This window comes from Eumetopias jubatus, unplaced genomic scaffold (assembly GCF_037043125.1).
Source record: "Eumetopias jubatus isolate StellerSeaLion01/CBP00866 unplaced genomic scaffold, mEumJub1_p1.0 scaffold_5, whole genome shotgun sequence".
Classification (NCBI taxonomy): domain Eukaryota; kingdom Metazoa; phylum Chordata; class Mammalia; order Carnivora; family Otariidae; genus Eumetopias; species Eumetopias jubatus.
Window position 1 is genome coordinate 91,753,190 of NW_028274811.1, and position 21,894 is coordinate 91,775,083.

Genomic DNA, 21,894 nt, shown 5'->3' on the forward strand with positions numbered 1-21,894 from the left:
ACACTCCCTAACAAGAAGGTTGAAGGAATAGGGGATCTTGAGAGAAGAGAGAGTCATGATGCCAAACAGTTCCCAGAGTGGTGTTGCAAAGAGTGACTGCTATTTTGGGAGTGTTGTATGCAATGTTGGATCCAACTTTGGAGACTGTTGGATGCAAATGGCAGGCTGGAGATTTGGGCTCAGAGTAGGGACTTTGAACGCAACACAGTTGCCTAGGTTTGGAACGCACAGCCTTACTGTGGGTTTTGGGTCAGACACACCTTATTCAAATCCTGGCTTAGCTGCTTATTCCTGTGTGACCTTGGGCAAATATTTCTACTTCTCTGGGCCTCTGCCTGGGTCAGAGTTTTGAGCACATAACATGCTAAGTAAGGAAGGGGTAACCGTTGACAAAGATTCTCTGATTCCACCTGCCAATAAGAATCACTGCTCTCTCCAGAATCAGGGAGGAGGCAGAAGCCATATGAGGGGAAATAATAACCCTCCCCTGGCACCCCGGGAGAATGAGACAATTCAAGGGTCGACGTTTTTGCCCACCCCCTGTAAAATGGCAGGCTTCAGGGAGAGAGAAAGGGTGAGGACACTGCCTGTTTGAGCTATCCCTCCAGGACCTAGCACTAGACTTGACACAATGGCAGCCTTTTATCAATATTAGAAAGAAGGAAGGAGGGAGGAACGAAGGTGAATATTCTATGTGCTAAGCACTCCTCCCTTACAGAATCTAATCTTCCTAAGTGCTGATAAACTGGGAATTATCATCCCTTATTTTCAGGATGATAATTAAGGGGAACTGAGCTTAGCAAATTGCCTTTTGCAATTATGAGAACTTGGGCAAGTTACTTAACTTCTCTGTGCCTCAGTTTCCTTATCTGAAAAATGGAGGTGACAGTAATAGCATCTAGCTCCTAGATTTGTCATGTGAGTTCTTTGTCTGGCATGTGATAAAGCCTGACTAATTGTAAGCTATTATTACCATGTTGTTGCAAAGGGCAGCTTTGGGACTCAAAGCCAGGTCTCTGATTAGAAGGTTCTTTCTACCATACCCTGCACATCTACAAACAAAGATTTTAGTGGTTCCATCCCTGTTATCAATGCCTGATATGTAAATTAATTTTCAGCTATCTTCCCTCTCCCAAGTTGAGGCCTGAGCCACAGATGTGTAAGTTGCTCTAAGCTGGATTTTCTTGGAGGGTGTTGAAAATGCAGCATAGAGCTGAAGGGGAAAATAAATCTCATAAAATAGTGCCAAAGCAATAAATGCAGATCGTGGGATTCATGATGATGACAACCCATCGGTGTCCATGAATATTTGATCAGATCGGCTTCTGGGAGGGTGGCCCGGGATTTTCAGGCAGGCTGTGGTTTGGGCTTGCAAGCAATGGACATGCAGGAATGCAACTGACTCCGCACCTGGGCATTCCTCCTACCTGAAGTTTCTGCTGTGCCAACCTGAAGCAGGTGGTGGGTCAACCAAAGGGACCAAGGGTTGAGGAGGAGGAGGAGTGGGGGGTGCCACTCACCATGTGCCACCTCCCCACTAGAGTGCCCCAAATGGCCAGTGGTTCTCCCTGGCACTGACCCAAGATGATGCCATCAACACAGGCTAGAAGCCACTCCGCTTACTAGGGAGGAGCCAGAATCGTGTGAACCAATCCCCAAGCCCCATGCGACATCCCAGCAACCTCCGGGACAGGTCTGGGAGCAGCTCAGGTTTCTGGTCGAGTGACGGGCCCTAACCGGGGCCTCTCGGAGCAGATCCGGCTGCACTCCAGCAATGCCTGCCTAAGCCAGGGATGCGCAGTTGAGGGAGGTCAGGCTTCGGCTCGCTGGAGACCCCAGAGCGAGGGACTATTGTTGCTCCTTGAAACTTTTAAAAAGGAAGTGTCTGGTTTGATCTAGATTTGCCACTTGCCAGCTCTGGGATGGATGTAAGCAAATCCCTTAGCCTCTCTGGGCCACGCTTTCCTCATCTTTAGTGTGAGGATACAAAGAAGTACCCAGTTCTCGCATTTATGCTGGGACACAAGTGAGACAAGCCATGCAAAATATTTTGTGTGCTTGGCCCACACCAAATGCTTAACAAACATGAGCTACTTTTGTCCTTTATTGTCACCACTGCTGTTCAGGGTGTGTTCCTGGGAAACAGAAGGATGTGTCATATTGGCCAAGATCATCTTCTTTAGACCCCGGTGGAACAATGAGGGAGCCAATGTTCAACCATTTCTTCGCGACTGAGACTTTGGGACCCAGATAAGCAACTTCCTCCAGGTCCCACAGGTAGCTGGCAGCAGAGCTGAGCCCGAATCCAGGCCTTCTGCTCTCTTTCTCGTTGCACAATCTAGTGTACAAAATGTTCTCCCATGTATCTGTTCCCATCAGGCCAGGCTGCCACAACCCCTGATTTGAAGCCACATGCAGAACAAAGATAATTGGGTCCAGGCCACCTTGTCTATTTTGCCTTTGTCCTCTCTTGCAGTGCATTCTGGAAAGCTCCTCTGAGCTCTGGGAAGCTTCACAATTAGCATCTTTCTGACAGGCTTTTTTAATATCTAGAGGAAATCAGCACAAGTAACCTCTCCAAGATTTCAGCTTGCCCTTAAATTTCAGCCCCCAGCCTCAATAATATCTCTGTTCTTCGCTTCCCCCCATTTCAAAGGACAGCTGGAGAAATGTACCTGCCTCCAGGTTCTTTTTGTGGAAATTAAAGCAAACGCTCATGGCATAGGGACTTTTCCCTCATACGGAAGAGGAAAGGAAGAGTGGGGTTGGTAAAAATCGTGCCCCGGGCACTGAGCTTGATACTAAAACATGAAGATCACCTGTGTTGTTATGAATGTTACTTTTTCTATAAACCTGAATTGAATTGGAGGCCAGACAAAAATAATGTTTTGCCTAAAAATAAAACAAAACACCTAAAACTCAAGCCATGAGGTGCATGACCGGGGGCAAGGGAGGGGTGCCAGAGGTATAGGCATCGAACCCACACAGACCTGCGTTCAAATTCCAGCTCTGCCGTGCTTGGGCCCAGAGACCCTGAACATATCATGGCACATCCCTGGACCTCAGTCTTCTCATCTGTAAAATAGGGACAATACTGCCCACCCAAAAGGGCCTTTGTCAGCTGTAAAAGGAGACAACATTTGAAAAGTACCCAACACAGGAGATGCACGATCAATACTAGCTTTCATCAAGTGTGACCATCACCATGGGATAGCATCCTCCGATGGCATTTTAAGGCAAAAGCCCAGGATGGTTCTGCTGCTGCTTATTTACTCTTAGGAGTAAATAAGATAAAGCCTGTAAATTGCTTAGCATGGCACACGAAATATGGTAAGTGCTCACTCAATATTTGGTACTTTAAATCAAGAGATTAGTGGCAGTGGGGTATATTTGGTACGAACAATTTTGGATAACAATGTGGCAGATCAAATTTCAAGGAGGAGTCTTGAAAAATCACTGAATCTCTAACCTTCATTTTCCAGAGGAACGGACCAAGGTAACTTACAATGGAAGTAGAAAAAAAGCTGGAAATGCCACAGAAAGTCTGTTCTTGAGCTCTTCCAGAGCCAATACTGCTGACTCAAGGCGCTACTGATGGACAGGCAGTATGATTAGGATGTTTAAGGCTTATTTACAAGGCCAGGGTCCACAGCCTCGACCCCAGTGACGTCAGTGCCACAGCCAACTATGTGGGTTGTTCCAACGAAGGATTTTTGGCCCCTGGTTGGCCCTGTCTTCAAGGCTGTGGATGGATGAGCTGATCAGCATTAGCTGCCCTCGGGTCAGTTTCCTAGCCATGAAATGAGAATCCTTCCTCCATCCCAGGCTTATTGAAGGATGACTACTACCCAGAACAGAAGAGCTGCTAACCTCATCTGTGTGGCAGGCATTGCCCCCAGCGCTTCCCAAACATTCGCTCATTTGGCCCCAACAGCCTCAGGAGGCGGCAGCCCTCGTTCCCCCTCATTTGACACACGTGGAAACTGGAGCCTGTGGAGGTGAACTCACCCCCTCAAGGTCACACAGCTGGAAGGAAGGAAGGAAATCACCCCCTCAAGGTCACACAGCTGGAAGGAAGGAAGGAAATGGAAGGAAGAGGGGAGGCTTGACCCCTGTCTGTCTGTCAGACTCCAGATTTCTGTGCTCCGAATCACAGGGCTGTTCTGGGCATGCCTGGTGCCTGGTGGGTCCTCGGTAAGTGGCTACCACAACCAGCAGCGACTAATGGACTAGAACAGAGAGGACAGCTCTGCTACCCCCAGAAGGATAGGAGGGCCACTGCAATGCAGACTTCTGTACCAAGTTATTTGGGCCACAGCAGACTGCCCTCACTAACATCTCTGAGTTCTGAGCGGGATGGGAGAGCCAGGGAGTGAAGGGCAGTTTCTCGCCTCCTGCGTTAGTGGTCGGGGCTACCACAACCAAGTACCACAGACTGGGTGGCCTGAACAACAGACACTTAGCTCCTCACAGTTCTGGAGACTGCAAGTCCAAGACCAAGGTGTTGGCGGGATTGGCTTCCTCTGAGGCCTCTCTCCTTGCCTTGTGGGCGACCATCTCCTTTCTGCGTCCTCTCTGCGTGTCTGTGTGCTTATTTCCTCTCTTTGTCAGGATGTCACACAGACTGGATTAGGACCACCCAATATGATCTCATTTTAATCGTGCTACCTCTTTCTCCAAATACAGTCCCATCCTGAAGTAGTAGGGGTTAGGACTTCCACATATGAATTTAGGAGGAATATTATTCAGCCCATAACACTTGCCCTCACTGTGAGGGGTCAGGGTGCCTTTCTGGGCCTCACACTCTGGCCTCCCTCTCAGGGACAGAGGCCTCTGGGCTCAGGGTTCCCAGCAGCATCTGTGGCTGTTCACAGACAGGCAGGGCCTGATCTAGTGCCATCTCCTCAGAGAGGCCTCTTCTGACCACGCTGTCTAAAGAAGCCCCATTCCCCCCAAAACACACTCTTATCACCTGAACTTGTGTGTTATTTGCTTGTTTACTGTCCATCTCTCCCACTAGAATGTCAGGTCCGCGAAGACAGCAACTTTAGCTTGTCCCAACTGGGTCACCAGCACTTAGGTCAGGAGATGGGGGAGGGGAGGGAGGAACGAACAGGTGAAGCACGAGGGATTTTTTAGGGCAGTGAAACTATTCTTGTGTGACGCTATAATGGGGGACACATGTCATTAGGCATTTGTTCGAACCCATAGACTGTACAACACAAAAGAAGTGGATAAACTATGAAGTTTAGTTAATAATAATATATTAATGTTAGTTCATCAATTGTAGCAAGTGTGCCTCACTGTAACAGGAGAAAAGGCCGGCGGTGGGAATTGGGGGTATATGGGAACTCTCGGACACTTTCCACTCATTTTTCTGTAAACCTAAAACTGCTCAAGAAATAGTCTATTAATTAAAACAAAACAAAACAAACACGTAGCATTTGGCAGGTGCCCAGTAGGTCTTTGCCAGTGATGGAAGGAATCAACTGGTCAGCCTCAATTTATGGAGGTTTTCTCCATACCCACCACGGGGATGTAAAAAGCCCAGATGAGGTAACAAGGCAGAGACCCACAGGAAGGGTTACAGAGCTAGCAGGGAGAAACACAAGGTCAGTGGTAAGTAAGTGTTCATTCTAAAGCTCCTGCCAACAGCCTGCAGGGAGGTGGTGCTGTTGGTCACCTGCAGACAGGTCCCCTGCCCACCTGAGGCTGCAGGAATGCCTTGCGGTCAAGAAAGCAAGAGCACCTTCCAACTAGGGAGGGACAGGAGCGGTGGGTTCCCTCCATGTGACACGCAAGAGTGTGAAGCCCATGATTTCTCAGAGGTCCCCAGCGGGACAGAGCCCGGGGGCCCACAGCGGGAGCCTGCTCATCATACAGCGGTTTCCCTCCCTTCCCTGTGTCGCTTCCCCACTCCCTCACCAAGCCTCCTGAGGCTGCCTCTCAAATAAATACTTGCCCCAGCTCCTTGTCTTGGCGCCCCCCGCCCCTGCTTCTCGGGGACCCAAACGAAGACACTGTCCGCTGCAAAATGTGCTGCAGAGGAGGTATGCTGTAGGTGGCAACTGCTGTTATCATAAGTGATTTCATGACAGCAATAACAAGAGTCACTATGATGATTAAGTAAAGCCCCAGTGGGGAGGTCTCTAGCCCAAGTTCACTCGCAGTGGGGAGAGGGCAGAGGGGGGTCCTCATGTAGGTCCGTATGATACCCATGCCAGTGAGGCCCCACACACCCACACAGTTCCTTACTCTGGGGTAAAGTGCCTGCTGCAGATTTCCAGGGCTCCCAAGGTGCTGCCGTTGGAGGTCAGATGATAAGAACACGGGGGTAATCCCAGAGAGCTTCCTGGAAAAGGTGCCACTGGAACCCCAATGGAAGAGCATAGATTCTGGAGTCAAGCTCAGATTTGTGATTGGATTCTGTGGCCCTTTGGATACTGTGACATTGATGACTCTGGGTCTTGTAGTCTCATTAGAAAATGGGAATAATCGGGCCCATCTCACAAGATTGTTAGGAAAATTAAGAGAACAGGTTTTAGTGTGAGACAGCTCTGGGTTGGGGTTCCAGTGCTGTCATAGGCAAAGTGAAGAAAACATTTTAAACCTCTCTAATCGTTCTTTAATCTGTAAGATGGAAATAGTAACAATATTTACCAAATAGAATAATATAGGAGTAAATAAGATAAAGCCTGTAAATTGCTTAGCATGGCACACGAAATATGGTAAGTGCTCACTCAATATTTGGTACTTTAAATCAAGAGATTAGTGGCAGTGGGGTATATTTGGTACGAACAATTTTGGATAACAATGTGGCAGATCAAATTTCAAATGCCCTTACCTCTGGCTCAGCAATTCCACTTTCAGGAGTTTATCCCAGGGATCTATCAAGATTTATGTGAGAGGATGCTGATTGAAGCATCACTTCTAACCACAAAACACTGGAAAGAACTCAAATGCCCATTGTCAGGGAACTGGTCCTATCGATTGTTGGCAGGACCCACAGAGAAATAGCATGCAGCTGCTGGAAGGCGAAATGCAAGTTTGTGTGCGTACAGAAAGATGGCCACAATATATTAAGTAAAAAAGCAAGTGGTAGAAGCGTTGTACACATTCTTCCATCTTTGTTTTAAGAAAAAGGTAAGGCATACACATGTGCTTAGAAATAGTCTAAAAAGATTTACAAGAAACTATTAACATTGATTACAGTGGTGGTTCTCAGCAGGGGTGATTTTGCCCCCAGGGACATCTGCCAAAACCTGGAGACATTTCTGGTTGTCTGGGAAGGTGGGGGGAAGGGGTGGCACCGGCATCTAGGGGACAAAGGCCAAGGATGGTGCCTGACATCCTACAGCGCACAGGAGAGCTCCCCCCCAGCAAGGAACCGTCTGGTCCCAAATGTCCATAGTGCCGAGGCTGAGAAAAGCCTGCTATGGAGAGAGAGAAGGGCTCTGGAACGTGAGGAAGGAGACTTATTTTTCATACTATCATACTTCTCTAAGGCTAGCCTGTATTACGTTAATGGAGTAACAACGACACCTGTCTGCTCTCAACTCGGAGATGGTGCCAGCAAGCAGTAGCTGTTCTTTCCCTGAGTTTCAGTTTCCACATCCGCAGAAGTGGGTGTGCTGACGCCCGAGCGGGGGCTGCTGGGCTCACTGGAGACATACCGTACGGTGTCAAGGGCCACCCACGTCTCAGTATGCTGTGGTCACTCTGCAGCGGCAGGTGGAAGCAGCCCCAGGGACGCGCCTGGTGTGTCTGAGGGCAGGGCTGGCCACCCGGAGGGCGGGAGATGGGCGTCAGCAGCTTATGCTCCGGGGCCACGGAACCCACAGCTGTCGCAGGCCAGGCGGGGCCGGGGGGGGGGCCTCCACCGGGGCTCCCTGGAAAAACAGCCCAGCGGGCCACCTGCCAGCCCCTACTGCAGGAACAAAGATGACAGGCACGTTCAACACAGAACAGAGGCTTCCACACGGAGGGGTGCCCAGCTGGTGACCATGCATGTGCACCTGAGATCCTCCGGCTGCCAGTTCCAGCAGAGCAGGTCCAACAGTTGGGGAAAATGTCTTTTTTTCTAAATGGCTGACGATAAAAACCTAACTTAGGGAAAGTCACCACTGACTTCTAGGCATACATTTTACACCTATGTGTTCGTATTTAATGTTCACACCACCCAAGGACCTTGGAACTATCATTTTACAGGTGGAAAAAGAGGGTCAGAGAGAAGAGGTGATATTCTCACAATTTCAGGTCTGTTATTCGTAGACCTGGCCATCTGACTCGGAGTCACCGACCTGCTTGGGGGGCAGCGGCCCCATATCCCTTCTGTCACAGGGTAATCTCCAGCCACTTCTCAGATCAGGGACACTCCTGAAAAACACACCCTGAGTTTGAATAGCCACATCCTTGCTCGGAAAGAAGAGTCAGGAGTTCCACTGCTAAAGTCAATTTCATTTCCCATGGCACTGAACCTAACTTTGCTGTGTCCCTGTCAGACGGGGCGGCCAGAGAGAATACAGGACACCCGAGTAACTGTCCCAGGCAAAATGTGCCATCCTTATACTAACCAATTATATGTTGTTTATCTGAAATTCAAATTTAAGTGGGTGTCCCATATTTTTATTTGCTAAATTTGACAACCCTCCTGTCAGAGCAAGGAGGAGATTAACTGTTCCCTCCATCCTAAGGAGCTGATCTCATCCGACAGAGATTTGGCATTTGTGCCCTCCGTCTTGCTCCCTTACCAAGGGAGCTTGGAGACTGCTGAAGGTCAAGGTGGTCACTGCCCAGGACAGTTACCCAGGCTAGGTGTGAGGGACTTTTCGGGAAGCTGGTCGGCACAGGGACCATGGAGGAGAAGGGGTTGAGAGCAGAGAGTCATCTAGTATGTAGCCTTTTCAGACTGGCTTCCTTCACTTACGAGTATGAATTTAGGTCCCGCCATGTCTTTTCATGGCTTGATAGCTCATTTCTTTTTTAGGCTGAATCATATTCCATTGTCTGCATATGCTACAGTTTATGTATTCGTTCACCTACTGGAGGACATCTTGGTTGCTTCCAAGTTTTGACAATTATGAATAAAGCTGCAGTAAACATCTCTGTGTAGGTTTTTGGGTAGACATAAGTTTTCAGCTCCTCTGCATAAATATCAGGGAGCTCGATTGCTGGATCCTATGGTAAGAATATGTTCAGTTTTATAAAAAAACCACCAAACTGTTGACCAGAGTGGCTGTACCAGTTTGCATTCCCACCAGCACTGAATGGGAGTTCCTGCGGCTCTCTACAACCTTGTCAGCATTTGGTGGTGTCAGTGTTCTGGATTTTGGCCATTCTAATAGAAGTGTAGTGATAGCTCATTCTTGTTTGTTTCTTTAGAGGGGTAGAGGGGCAGAGAGAGAGAGAGAATCTTAAGCAGGTTCCACGCCCAGTGCAGAGCCCAACTCAGAACTCGATCTCACAACCCTGAGATCATGATCTGAGCCGAAATCAAGAGCCAGACACTTAACTGACTGAGCCACTCAGGAGCTCCTCATTTTTGTTTTAATTTGCATTTCCCTGATGACATATGATGTTGGTGTATCTTTTCAAATACTTATTTGCAATATGTATATTTTCTTCAGTCAGTGTCTGTTAAAGTCTTTGGCCCACTGTTTAATTGGGCTGTTTGTTTCCTTATTGTGAGTTTTAAGAGTTCTTTGTATATTTTGAGTAACAATCTTTTATCAGATGTGCCTTTTGCAAATATTTCTCCCTGTCTGTGACTGGTTTTCTCATTCTCTTGATACAGTCTTTTGTAGAGCGGAAGTTTTTAATTTTCATAAAGTCCAGCTTAGCAATTCTTTCTTTCATGGTCCTGTTTTGGGTGCTGTATCTGAAAAGGCATCACCATACCCAAGGTCATGAAGATTTTCTCCTCTGTTGTCTTCTACGAGTTTTATAGCTTTGAGTTTTATATTTCGGTCTGTGATTAATTTTGAGTTAATTTTTGTGAAAGGTATAAGGTCTATGTCTAAATTTTTTTTTTTTTTTGCATGTGGATGTCCAGTTTTTAGCACCGTTTTTTTGAAAACTATCTTTTCTCTACTGTATTGTTTTTGGTCTTTTGTCAAAGATTAGTTGACTTTATTTATGGGGGTCTATTTCTGGCCTCTCTATTCTGTTTCATTGATCTATTTGTCTGTTCTTTTGCCAACACAACACTGTCTTGATGACTGTAGCTCTTTTTAGCTTTCAAGTAAGTCTTGAGGTCAGGTAGTGTCAATCCTCTAACTTTTTTTCCCCTTCAATATTATGTTGGTAATTCTGGGTCTTTTGCCTCTTCATATAAACTTTAAAATCATTTTGTCAATACTCACAAGATAATTTTCTGGAATTTTGATTGGGGTTGCATTGACTCTATAGAACTAATATTCTGCCAATATCAAGTCTTCCTACCCATGGACATATATTTAGTTCTTTGATTTCATTCATCAAAGTTTTGTAGTTTTCCTCATAAATCTCACACATATTTTGTTAGATTTATACCCAAGTATTTTATCTCAAAGGGTGCCAATGTAAATGGTATTGTGTTTTTAACCTCAAATTTCATGTTTATTTTTAGTATGTAGGAAAGTAATTAACTTTTATTTATTTAAAGATTTTATTTATTTACTTGACAGAGAGAGAGAGAGAGAGGGAGAGAGAGAGCACAAGCAGGGGGAGCGGCAGGCAGAGGGAGAGGGAGAAGCGGGCTCCCCGCTGAGCAGGATGCCTGATGTGGGGCTCGATCCCAGGACCCCAAAATCATGACCTGAGCCAAAGGCAGACACTTAACTGACTGAGCCACCCAGGGGCCCCAGCAATTGACTTTTGTATATTAACCTTGTGTCCTGAAACCTTGCTCCAACTGCCTATGAATTCCAAGATGGATGCTCTTTCTTAAAGAGGTGTCCCCTATTGTATGCGCTCCAGGGTCCACTGAACCTGGTTTGGGCCCTGGCTGAAAAGAAAGCACAGTATCAGTTTGGGAGATCAGCTGTTGAGCATCAGCTACGTGCTCAGCCATGAGCACACTTAACCGTCACACCAACACCCTGGGCCCGGCCTCATTGTGAGCATTCCACAAATGAGTAAACTGAGCCTCGGTGTGGTGAAGTAACTCCCCCAACATCACATAGCTGAGAAGTCACAGTGAAAGGAGGCGAACCCAGGTTGAGTTTCCTTCTGGCAGTGAACACAGTGCTCAGGCCCTTGTTTGCCCCCAGGGCTTGTGGGAAGGACAGAGTGGGTTCCCTGAGGGTCCTTCTGGTCTAAGCACTGCAGGGAAGGGCTGTCCCCTCAGGGAGAGCTGGGGCCCTTACCAGGACCAGAGCAAGAGGGGATTCTAGCAGCACAAGTGAAAGATTCAGAATTATCTTCAACAACTAAAAATATCCTCACGCACAAATTTTGTGCCAGGCACCGTTGCTAAGAGACGTCATTGAACCCTCGAAGCCAGCTGGGAGGCCAGTTTGATAATGAGCTGCATTTTGAAGAGGACAGAACCAAGGCTCAAAGAAATGATGTGGGAGCCCAGGAGCACCCCGCGGGACTTAAAGCCAGGTCTTCTGAGAGCAGGGAGGAGGCTGGAGACTCAGGGGAGAGGCAGTACCAGGCTACTGCGTGGGTAGGTCGGGGACTGTTGTGTTAGCGTGCAAGGGTGGCTGTTAAGGAGTTACCATGGACATAGTGGCTTAAATCAGCCCAAATGTATTATCCTACATTTCTGGAGGTCAGAAGTCCAAACTGGGTCTCACTGGGCTAAAATCGAGGTAAGTGGCCAGGTTGTGTTCCTTCTGGAGGCTTTAGAGAATATGTTCCCTCACCTTTTCTAGTTTCTAGAAGTCACCTCTATCCCTTGGCTCATGGCACCTTCCTCCATGTCCAAAGCCGGCAGCATAGCATCTACTGATCTCTCTCTGACTCACACTTTCTGCCTCCTTCTTCCACCTTTTAAGAACCCTCGTAGTTACCTGGGCTCACGTGGAGAATACAGGATTACCTCCCCACTTCAAGATCCCTAACTCCATCACATCTGTAAAGTCCCGTGTGTCATGTAAAGCAACATATTCACAAGTTCCACGAACTAGGACATGGACATCTTGGGAGAGGGCATTGTCCAGCTACCGCAACTTCCTTGGCCTGCTGGGGGGTTTGCCTCTGTTCTCGGAGTCCGAGGTGAAGTCACTGGACTGGAGTTGGGGGTAAGAGAGAGACCGGGCTGATGGGCAAAGAGAGGCCATGAAGACAGGTGTCCCTGGGGTGGGGCCACAGGATAGTCCTTCCTGAGACGTGTCTGGCCAAGAGTCTGAGGAGAGCACTCTGGGTGCTGCCATCCTCTGAGGAAGGGGTAGTTCCTGCCCACTGAGCTACGCCAGAGGCCACCATGTCTGGCCACAGCTAATCACAGGAGTGTCATCCAGGTCTGCATCATTGGGTGGGAGTAGCGAGGAGCTCAGACAGGATAGTTTGGGGTGGCCTGGGGGTTCATGTCTGGTCATGTTAGAATATCGTGACCTTTTGACCTAGAAGTTTCATTCATATGCATTTATGTTGCCAATAGGCTCACTCAGTTTTGAAATGATGTGTACAAACTAAATTATTGCAAGATTATTGATAAGTTGAAAACAACCTGTATGTTCATCAGCTGGGGACTCTCTCTGTGGGACAGCCATACAGTGGAACCCTATGCTGTCACGAAAAAGGTGAAGATACTCTCTACATACTGGCATGAAAAATCTCTGTCTGGGCGCCTGGGTGGCTCAGATGGTGAAGCGTCTGCCTTCGGCTCAGGTCATGATCCCGGGGTCCTGGGATCGAGTCCCGCATCAGGCTCCCTGCTCCGCGGGGAGCCTGCTTCTCCCTCTGCCTCTGCCTCTGTCTCTTTCTCTCTCTATATTATATATATATAATATATAATATTATATATATATAATATATATAATAAATATATTATTTATAAATAAATAAAACATTTAAAAAAAAGAAAAAAAAAAGAAAAATCTCTGTCTGACAAAAGTAAGGTACTCGATACCGCATGCAACAATTAGTGGGAAAATGGGCAAAGGGAAAAATATACATATGTTACTTACATATGTACAAAACATTGCTGGAAGAATACACAAGAAACTGATAGCATTGGCTGCCTTAAGGGAGAAGTGGGAGCTTGACAGACAACATGGGAGAAAGCTTTTATGATTTACTCTTCTGCACTTTAAAGATTTTGAACCATATGAGTGTGCTACCTATTGATAAATAAAAAATTAAAACATGATTTTAAAAATCCCATGAAATCATATACTCACAGAAATACTCAAATGAGTTGTAAGGAACTTTAGCCATTTGACCTAAGCTAAGCCTGACTGATAATCTTGAGCATGAGCTTCTGTCCATGGCCCCCCTTCAAGATCCAGAGTGAGCCGGATGACCAACCAGTCACTTCTTCGTCACCATTTCCTCTTTCTACATTCATGACAGTCAGACTATGTGACAGTTTCCTAGTGTGCTTTGCTAGTTTTCTTCCAGACCTTTGCATACAATGGTCCCTCTGTCTGGAGTACCCTTCCTCCCCCTTCTTGCATACAATATCCATGTTCCTCTTCTTCCTGAGCACACAGCTGGACTACATTTCCCAGCATCCCCTGTAGTTAGGTGTGGCCAAAAGACTGACTTCAGGCCAATGGAATGTGGGTGAGGTGATGTTGCTATATCCTGACTCAGCCTATTAAAGACCTCCCATGCACAGCCTTGCTCCTCTATGATCCAAAGAGGAGGTTCCAAAGACCTAGCAGAAGGTCCAGACAGAAGGACCTGGAGACTCTGAAAGACTGCATGAAGCGAGTCCCACCTACTTTGGGTAGACTGTGACATGAGCCCAAAACAAACTTGTATTAGTCTAAGTCACTAAGATCTGGGGTTGTTAACAGTAAATGGCCTACCTTGACAAAGATTCTGAATAACCCTGATTCATACCTCAGGCATTGGCTTAAATGTCACTTTGTCTTTTAGGCTGAATTTCTGGTTGTCCTATATGCCTGGAGGTGGGACAGAAAGGTGGCTGGAAATAACCACAGGACGTCCCTGGGGCTTGGCCCGGGTTATGACCAGATAAGGGCAGATAGGCTCAGTCACACTGAATATTGCACTTGGCTATAATATCTTGGGGTCTGGCACCAAGTTCCTTGAAAAGTTTTAACTGGTAGTTGTAGCATGATGGATTTAGGGTTTTCTAAAGGAAGCCCATGAGCCAGTGACAGTAGCTGAACCATTTTACCAGATTCCTTTCCTAAGAGAGAGGCAACATCCTTTCTGGTGTGATGCTAAAGGCCACAGCTATCCTGCAAAAAGTGGCTTTTTTGAGGTTTGTTTTATGTTGACTGCTAGAATTAATCAATCATTAATTACCTTGTTTGTCCCTCTAATTTTACTGAGTTCTTTCTCTGCAATAGACCCTAGGCTGGGCACCAAGAATAAAGAGAATCATACCCAGCTTCTGCCCTCAGGTAGCTTACAGTCTAAGTGGGTAATCAGGGACAATTATAATCCAGTGTGCCGAATGCTAGGATGCGGGGGCGGGGGGGGGGGTCTTTCTACATGGAGCTGTGGAGCCCAGAGGAGGGAAGCTTACCTGAGAGGTGTGGCCTACAACCTTCATGACTACTCAGGCCCAGTGAGTTTGGCCCACTCATTTACTCACCATTCGTTCATTCATTCACCTAACCCCTCCGCCCCCTGCTGTGCCTGGCCCTGTACTAAGACCTGGGGGTACAACCTTGAGCAGGAGAAACCCAGTGATGGCCTCACAGGGCTGAGGGTCTAAAAGGAGAGGGAGACAATAAACACAGAAGTGGATGAGACGGTTCGGTGGGGGACGAGTGCTGCATAGAGGGTAAAATGAGTGGCTGAAGGGGGAGTTGAGGATGGCATCTTTAGATGGGGTGGCAGGGAAGGCCTCTGAGGAGATGAATTTACAATGGAGTCAGAGAGACAAGGAAGTGCAAAGCCCGAAAAGTTGGGAAGAATGGAGTTGTGCGGCAGGTGCCTAGGGGCCCAGGGAGACCGCCACACACGAGGCTCCTATGAGACTGGAGGCATGGTCAGGCCCAGGCCTACACGGCCCACATTTGTAACGGAGGGTTCAGAGTTCACTCCAGCAGCCAGTGTCAGCTCCCCACCCAGGGGCCTCTTGGAAACATTCCAGCTCCCAGACAGCTGTGACTAAAGTCAAGGCCCTCCTCATTCTGGGTGGGGCCGGGCACATGTCACCGGTCCCTGCTCAACTGGTGGAGGAGCATGGCCCTCCGCAGAGAACAGCAGCTATGACCTGGTCCCCACCCTCTGTCCTCCGCTGGGGGAATGGAGTCCTTAGCAGGGCCTCGGACACTGTTCAGATCATGTATTTCTTCCAGCCCCAGGGCTAGGAGGCCTTCGGAAGCCTGAGGTGCTAGAGCAGAGGAAGGCGGAGAGCCGGGCACGGTGCTGCTCAGCAGGTCCCCGGGGCGGATGGCTCTCGAGTTCGGCCTCCATCCGTTCCTGGCTCCTGCCCGTCCTCGGTAGTCTCTCTCCAGGCAGTGTATGGGCTTTTTTTCTATTCCTGAGCTCTTAGCCCAGCCTGGGCTTAAGTAAACCAAAACGTGGCTTAAAAGGTCAAGGTTTCCTCTGACCTTCCCGTATTTTTCTTTTGTTAATGTCTAATGTTCTCTTTTCTGTAATCATCCATCCATCATTTCTTTGTTCCATGCGGTCATTCATCCACTTGACTAAACAATTCCTAAGTACCCGCTCTGTGATTACCAGCAAGAACAAATCGAGAGCCTGTATTCGGCGTGCTCACGGCCTAGCCAAGGGGTCAGGGCATAGCTGGGGTGGGGGAGGGGGCAGGGGTGGGGAGGTGGTTATGACAGTTACCATGCAATGTGATGGGATTGTATCAAAAGCATAACAAATTACTGTGGGAGTACAATGGAGAAAGTGACTAACTGCTTGGAATCAGGGGCGGCTTCACAGAGGAGGTAACATTTGAGTTGGGCCTTGGAAAATCAGTAGGAGTTTGCTAAGCAAGTCATGTAGGAGCTTAGTCTTGTGGATATAGGAACAGCCATGTGCAAAGTCTATTTCAGGAGGAAACAAGAGGAAACCAAGCTCAAAAATACGATAACAGCTACGATTTATTGTTCAGAGTGATGCACGTCCACATATTTATATCCATTACAATGAACTGCAGAAGTATTGTTTTCCCCATTTTATGGATGGAGAATTTGAGACTTGGAAGAGTGAAGTCACTTGCCAAAGGTCACACAACTGGTTAGAGGCAGAGTCGGTGTGGAGACCTGGTCTGCCTGACTCTTGTACCCCGCACTCCTCTGGCTGAGGTTGAGATGTCAGGATAAAAACAGTCATGCCAAGGAACCCCCAGGAACCCTCATGTGTTCCAGCATCTGCCAGGAGGGTGCCTGGCAGCTTGATGGAGGACCTTGTAGAGTTTCCTTCTACTACCCTTTTCCTTGCCCTCCCTGTCAGGACGGATGGCTTGGGTCCCGGCATGACAGGAGCCTCCTCCACGATCCCCTCTTCATCCACCCATGTCACACAGGACTCGTGTCAGCTGCCCTCGAGTTCAGAAGGGCCGCAGGAAGAGTGCCATGGCCTCATTTCCAAGGATGTCCCCAAGGACACAGATGAGGTCTCGCCAACAAGCAAAGGAGCCCCACCGAGGCAAGGAAGCCAGGGGTGCTGAGAGGCCCGTTCTCCAAAGCCAGGCAGCAGCCTAATTACAGGCCAACTCCATAATGAGAAGTGTGCCAGCCGGGACAAGGAGAGGCCCTGGGGTAGAGAGGAGCCTGCAGAAGGGCTCTGGCGGGGCCACCAGCTCAGCGTCTAGCTGGCTCCGGACCACACGTGTTGGCCTAGAGTGGGGGAAGGGAAGATGGTAAAGAGAACTGTGCCGAATCCTGGCCATGGGCCAGGTGCTAAGCGGGGACTTTTACCTCTGCTCTCTCATATCATCCTCCCAGCTGCCTAGAGAAACAGGTATAATTCACTCTGTTTTACAGAGGAGAAAATGAAAGCTTCCAGAAGTGAATCAGACCGCTCGAAGTTCAGACACCTAAGAATGGTAGAATGGGGATGCAAACTTAGGTCAGGGTGAATCCAAAAGCCTGTTTCCTTCCCAGGGGAAAATGAAGGAAGGGGTGGGACTGTTCTGGAACTAGGAGAGACTGAGAGGAACAGGAGGGAGACTGTGTAGAATGGAGACGAGGCCTGGCCTCGGGCTGGCTAGGGAACAGGCACGTCCCCGACCGATGTACCAGGACAGGGGCCCGAGGCATCATTTCAAATGTGAAAGCACAGGGTGACAGCAGAAAGCTGACAAATTTGGAACTCTTATATTTTGCCTCTTTGTTTTCTGCCTTGCTTTTCTTTGGCATAAATCCCTAGGAAAGCAAACCAGCCCCTGAACCCAGGCTGTCTGAGGCCACCTCCCTCCAGCAGTCCCCAGAAAATCTCTCCCAAGTGACTCTCCTCCTTGGAAGGTCCAGGTGGCTCCTTAGCAAGAGAGCCGTGTCATTTCCCTGGAAATTTCGGGCCTGTGAAGGAGGAATTTCAGTAGTCAGGACTTGGCTGCCTCTGTATGGGCTAGAAGCTATGACTAACTCTGTGAGCAGGTGCTGGACCCCCGTGGCCCACTGAAGTGGCCACTGCGGCCGGCCCAGCATTCTCAGCCCCTCTCGGCAGCATCACCTGCTCCTGAGTCAACCCGGGGCCCTTGGCAGCCGCTGCTCGCCTGTGCTCACATCGTGGGCCCCGCAGGCCTGCAGCCCAGCAGGACAATTCACAGCATGTTCTGGGCCTGTCCGAAGGCTCATGAGGGACCTTTCTGCTTGAGAAGTGCCCCCTCATGGCCAGCCGTGTCTGAGATGCTCTTCTGCATAAATCTGTGACCCGGTAGGATGGGCAAAGTTTGGAGCCAATAGACTGAGTTTCAAATACCTGGCTTGGCAACTTAGCTGTATGGCCTTGGGCATGTGACCTCCAGGGAGCTTCCGTTTCCTCGCCTGTAAATTGGGGGTGAAAATCGCCACCCCCACATTTGTTTGTAATAGAGTCACAATGCCGTGTAAATGCCGGGGGCCCTGGAAGATGATGTCCTGATTGAGGTCCCGGCCCTGCCAGCAGTGACATCCTGGGTGCCTTCCTTGGCCTCGCTGAGCCTGTCTCCTCTAAAACAGGACTGATGATAATATCTGCCCCATGAGGTTGTGGTGAACGTCAGGTGAGGTGAGCCAGATGCCCCCGAAAGCGCTCCATTGGCCATTAGCAGCTCTTCACGGAGCATGCTCTCAGGGACCGCCCAGACGCAGAGACCCTGAAGGTGCCCAAGTTACCGACCTTTCACTCTTTTAGGAACACCGCTCAGTCAGTCACAGGTCATTCTCTCTCATCATCCAGGAATCAGGAAATATGTCATCATGCTAGCTACAGAAGGGCTCTCTTCCCCAAACGGGATGTCGCCTGTGATCGCAGCCTGGTAGACAGGCCGATGCGGTGGGGCCCAGGAGCTGAACTCGCTGACGACTCCATCCCCATCGTAGAGCAGGTCTGCCCCCCAGGCTGGGGGTGACTGGCAAAGCAATGGCCCCCGGCCCCCAGAAAAACAGGAGGTGGCGGTGAGGGTCCGGGCGAAGGTTGGTGTTAGAAGAGGCTGGAAGGGCCTCATGTGTCTTGTAGTCCAAGGCTCCAATCACATCCCATCAGGCCCGTGGCCGAGGGGCCTAGCTTCGGACACCGAGCAGCTGATGACAACCAGGCGGCATCAACATCCAAATCTCCCCTGAATTTTCTAGAACAGCAGCAGAGCTGCTGAAAACGTGTTTGGGAAGTGAGAGCCACGAACAGAGACGTGCCCCTGGGAACTGCAGGGAGCTGAGAAGGAGGGGCAGTTATGGTTCCTACCTTTTGGGTTAACCAAGAAGGCAGCAAAAAGTCTAGAGATCGACCCAAATTCAGGCTGAGGGAAAGCAGCGTTCCCGAGTTACCTGTGTTGGGATATGAAGAGCAGGGATGACTATCCTGCTGAAATCACACGCACTTGTTATCTGTTGTTGCTCTGGGTCAGATGCTGGAAATGAGAAGCTAAGGAGAGGAGACGAAAGATGGGACCTAGTTCTCAGTGGGATGGAAGCACCCGGAAACCAGATTAGAGAGGACTTCATGGAAGGGAGGTCTTCAGGAGATTTTCAAGATCCCCAGAAGGTTCGTCAGCACTAGGTACCTGGCATTAGGAAGACGGCTCCATGTCAATCATCTTATCCACCTCATCAAGGGCCTGCTCTCTCCTTGCCATTTCATACTCAGCCGTGTGATTATTTGTAATGTTTCTGGTAGCCACATTAATAAACATAAGAAGAAACAGGGAAATCAATTTTAATCATATATTCTATTGAATCCAATACCACTAGGCATAAAATATTATCATTCCAACATGTAAGCAATATACAAATTGATTATAATGAAGCATTTTATATTCTTTTTTTTCTTACTAGATTCTGGAAATCCAGTATGTCTTTTATCCTTACAGCACATCTCAGTTTGGATGAGCACATTCCAAGCCCTTCTTGGTAGGCACATGGTTAACACGCTGGACATCTCAGTTCTAATCTTGGAAGTGGAGGCTTGGCTATGTGATACACTTTGCCTCAGGTCACCCAGCTCACACACTGCAGCGCTTGGAATCCAACCCAAGAATATGATCATGGGAAGTGGTCTGAATAGTGGGGATGGTCTTCATTGGGAGGTCTGCTCCAGCAGGGTTTCCTGATGTCTCTGACATTTTGATCAGGAGACTATCCTGTGCATTGTAGGATGCTTACAACACCCCTGGTCTCTGCCCACTAGATGCCATTAAGATCCCATGAATGTGACAATCAAAAACCTCTCCAGACATTGCCAAGATGTCCCCTGGGGGGGCGGACTCATCCCTGTTTGAGAACTGATGTGCTAGAGTAAGACAGAGACATGTGGGTAAAGGTGTACTACTGGCTTATGTAACCAAAATATGGGTAAGGCTGCATCTCAGGGAGAAGCAGAATCAGCTACTGAAATATCACCAGAACATTCTGTCCTCATCTCTCATTGTTGCTTCTCTAGCCACATCAACTCTACAGGACAGGAGCCAGGGCAGCTATCAGGACCCAAGCTCACATGTCTCAGCTTTACCACACAGAAGGACTCTCTGCCCCTTACTTTAAGTATTCATTTCTAAACTCCCAGGGCAGGTCTGGGTCACATGGTCCCTCCTGGTCTGGAGGATGGCAGGATTCCTAGATTAGGTGGTAGGAGCAGGGGAGCAGTGGGTCAAGTGCTAGGAAGATAGAAATGGTTGTCTCCTTCAGGACAGCACGATGTCCAGGAGCCAGGATTGAGAGGGGATTGTGCAGGGAGCAACACCAGGATCACTTTCCTCCTCAGAAAACACAAGCTGAGCGGGTGACGTGGAGCGGGCAAAGAGCCTGAAGCCCAGGATGAGAGTGGTAACAGAATCTGGATCTTCACTAAACTTTGAGCTGTGGGATGTCAGGAATCTTTTTTTTTTTTCCTTTGATATTCTCCTTAGCCTAGAGCAGAGCACTGGGCAGATAATAGATGCCATGGTTAATTTTATGTATCAACTTGGAGGGTATTTGGATGAGAATAACATTTAAGTCAGTGAACTCTGGGTAAAGCAGACTGCCCTTTATAATGAGGGTGAGCCTCATCAAATCAGTTGAAGACTGCCCTCCAACCAAGAGGGAATTCACCAGAAGACTGCCTTTGGAATTCATCTGCACCACTGGTTTTCCTGGGTCTTTAGTCTACCAGCCCTCACTGCAGAGTTTGGACTTGTCAGCCAATTCCTTATAATAAATTTCTCTTCCTCTTCCTCCCTCCCTCCCTCCTTCCCTTCTCTCTCTCTCTCTCTCTCTCTCTCTCTCTCTCTACACACACACACACACACACACACACACACACACACACACACACATACATACGTAAACATCCCATTAGTTTTATTTCTCTGGAGAACCCTAATACAATAGGTTTTCATTTTCATTAGCTGCTTCTTGAATAAATAGGAGAAAAATGAATTTGTTTTCTGCAAGAATCAGGAATAAAGGTAGTGTTTAAAGAAAGAATGTGGCAAAGTCAAGGTGGCACCTGAGGAGGGTCTTTCTTGTCATCAGGTATCTGAGACACTGGAATATTGAACAGAGGAGGAGGAGGCTTTTTTTTTAAAGATTTTATTTATTTATTTATTTATTTATTTGAGAGAGAGAGAGAGAGAGAGAGAGAGCACATGAGAGGGGGGAGGGTCCGAGGGAGAAGCAGACTCCCTACTGAGCAGGGAGACCGATGCGGGACTCGATCCCGGGACTCCAGGATCATGACCTGAGCTGAAGGCAGCTGCTTAACCAACTGAGCCACCCAGGTGCCCCGGAAGTGGCTTTAAATAAGACCTAAGCTGGGTATGGGGTGGGCCAGGCTAGGTCCCAGCTGGGCTGGCGGCAGGGGAGGGAGAAGGGCCGACTCTTACAGTGATAATAGATAGGACCAACTGCACTTGGCTGCAGATGGTGGGGAGCTCAGGAGATGGAAGTCAAGCTGGTCAGCTAAACTGCGAGGCTGGGGCCCTGGGGAACATGAATGGGCGTGGCTATGGATGGTGACACGAGCGGCAAGAAGGTTCTGGTGCACAATGATGAGTTCTTAATGGGACCCTGCTCGATTGTACTTAGTTGTGTGGCATCTGGGGGAAATGGGCCAGACACACTGAGGAACATGGAACCTGAAATAAGAGGGGTCCCATGGGGAGCTCTGAGAGTAGACAAGCTCCTC

At 48.6% G+C, this 21,894-nt stretch overlaps 1 long non-coding RNA gene across 5 annotated transcripts in view; it reads left to right on the forward strand.

Annotated features, from left to right (window-relative positions):
* Nucleotides 1-10,701, forward strand: part of LOC114208647 (uncharacterized) — a 47,348-nt gene extending 36,647 nt beyond the window's left edge. For 4 of the 5 annotated variants that reach the window (XR_015768196.1, XR_003609090.2, XR_003609089.2 and 1 more), the window contains one exon: nucleotides 3,483-10,701. This is a non-coding gene — a long non-coding RNA (uncharacterized LOC114208647). Of the gene's footprint in view, nucleotides 1-3,007; nucleotides 3,251-3,482 lie in introns of those variants that run through there. The other variant, XR_015768197.1, reaches the window with a different exon arrangement.
* Nucleotides 10,702-21,894: the final 11,193 nt, after the last annotated feature.